This window comes from Pteropus vampyrus, unplaced genomic scaffold (assembly GCF_000151845.1).
Source record: "Pteropus vampyrus isolate Shadow unplaced genomic scaffold, Pvam_2.0 Scaffold501, whole genome shotgun sequence".
Taxonomy (NCBI): Eukaryota; Metazoa; Chordata; class Mammalia; order Chiroptera; family Pteropodidae; genus Pteropus; species Pteropus vampyrus.
This window is the reverse complement of record NW_011889282.1, coordinates 226059-228592: the sequence shown is the minus strand read 5'-3', so window position 1 is coordinate 228592 and position 2534 is coordinate 226059.

Below are 2534 nucleotides of genomic sequence, written 5' to 3'. Positions count from 1 at the left end.
CATGTACATCATGCAAAGTAAAACCCCAGCAGCCCCCGTCCCCTCTCACGTCCCCTCCCGTGTCCCGGTGGAAGTGCTTTATCCTACTTGCCACCTTATTCCTATGGGACACGTGCTCTGTGTGGTCTGTCCATTCGTCCGTTCCTCCGCGTTGCCTAGGGCATCTTAGCGTATCTTACTGTGTGGGAGACGAGCCTTTTGCACCCCTGTGCCCCCCTCTCCCTCCCCCCACCTCCCAGCAGGTCAATCAGAGTCACTGGTTAAACCCCCATCCCTGTCACTGTTCCCATTGGCAGGCCGTAAATACGATGAGCTCGCAGATTACTACGATCACAACGAGAAAGGCCCTGCGCAAACGGGGAGAGGGACTCCCCGGGGTTCACGGGGTCTGGGGGATGCCGTAAAATAATCTTGGGGGTGGGGTAGGTCAGGGCATGGATCAAACCAAACTGCCCGGGGTGGGGGTGCGTTGATCATCGTGGATGGCAGGTGACGCATTTAGGAGGGGTTGTTATATATTATCTACTTTTGCATTTGTGTGAACTTTTCTATACTGTTCATTGTGGAACGTAATTTAGCCCAGTCCGGAACCTTAACTGCAGTCCACAGTGGGAACACAGTTCATTATGGAACGTAATTTAGCCCAGTCCGGAACCTTAACTGCAGTCCGCAGCGGGAACACGGTTAGCCACCACTCAGCACGGACACGGCTGGGTGTCACTCTAGTCTCGCCCCGTTTCACATTTCGCCACGTGTGGCGTCAGGACGTGTCTTGTGAGCAAGGACACCCGAGACCTGGTGAAATACAGCACACGGGAAACAGCACAGGGCCGCACGTTGCTATGGCTCCCGTGGCGAGATGGGCTCTGGCCCCGCCCCCTTAAGCCTGGGCTGGCCTCAGCGACCCCGTGGGCCAAATGAATGTAGCAGATGTGATGTTTGGGGACCTCTGAAACGCGGTCATCAGAAGCCATGCAGCTTCCACCCAGGCTTTGCGCGACTCTTGCTCTGAAAGAAGCCGGCCACCAAGTAAGAAGTTCAACTGCTCCGAGGCCACCACGTTGTTAGAAGGGAGCAGAACCTCGCCACATAGACGGGAGGGCGAGGTCCCATGTGTCCCTGCGGTCAGACTGGAGGGACCAGACAGGTAAGTGAAGAAAGCGGTGTGGCCATTCCAGCCCCACCGGTGAGAGGAACCGAGACTCTGACCCAGCAGGCAGAACCAGGCGGTCCGTTCACCCGAGCCGGGCCGACCGTTTCAGACACCCCAGCTGAGGCTCCGTGGGACACAAAGCTGAGCCGCGCCCGCCGTGCCCCGTCCCGGCTTCTGCCCCGTGAAACTGTCAGCACGATGACACGCGGGGGGGTCCTTCACCGCCCGCTTCTGGGGTGGTTCGCCGCACAGCACGGCTCACCGGAACACGCCGTCCGTATGGAACGTGCACTTCCGTTTTCTGTTCTGCCTTCTTTTTTTAGGCTGTTTTGCCCCCAGCAAAGTGATTTCACAATCCACCAAAAGGTCGCCATCTGCCATGGTTTCTTATCTGTTGCTATGTAAAAATCCACCCCCGGACTTAGTGGTAGGAAACAATGAGTGATTGTTTCGATGTGGTGAGTTGGCAGAAGGGTGGTTCTTCGGGTCTCTTTTTTGGAATCGTGTGTGCTGGCACTCACCGGATGGCTCCACTGGGCCTGCAGGGTCCCAGGTGGCCTCGGTCAGCTGCCTGGCCACTAGTGCTGGCTGCTGGCTGGGACCCTCTCCCACCCAGGAGGCCGGACCGGCCTTCCTCACAGTCTCAGGTTCCAAGTGGGCAACATCAGAAGCTGCGACTTATCGTTAGGGACAGACCCCAGAACCCACACAATGTCACTTCTGTGACATCCTATTGACTGGAGCCACTCACAAGTCCAGCCCAAATTCAAGAAGATAGAGAAACAGACCCCATTCATCTCTTTCTGTGGAGCCAGGGACAGCTATATCACTGCTACGAACTGGACTGTGTCCCCAAAATTCATTCGTTGAAGCCTAATGCCCAGGGTGATGGTGTTAGGAGGCGGGGCCTCTGGGAGGTGCTTAGGTCCGAGGGTGGAGCCCTCATGTTCTCACAGGAGACTCCGGAGAGCGACCGCGCCCCTACCCCCCGCCCCCCACAATGAGAGGACACGTCTGTGAACCAGACGCTGGATCTGCCAACACCTCGATCTTGGACTTCTAGTCTCTAGAACTACGAAAAATAGATTTCTGTTGTTACAAAGCCATCAGTCGATGGTGTCCTATCATAGGAGCCGGAACTGACCAGGACAGTCACATACCAAAGAGGCGTGGACACGGGAGTGTGGTTCATCCAGGGTTGCAGTAGTCAGCTCGCCCTGCTACAGCAAAATGCCACAGACCAGGCGACTTAACAAAAAAGACATGTTTTCCTCGCGGTCCTGGAGGCTGGACATGCCATGATCCGGGTGTCGGTCAGGCCGGTTTCCCCCGAGGTCTCTCTTCCCGGCTGGCAGATGGCCGGCTTCTCCCTGGGTCCCCA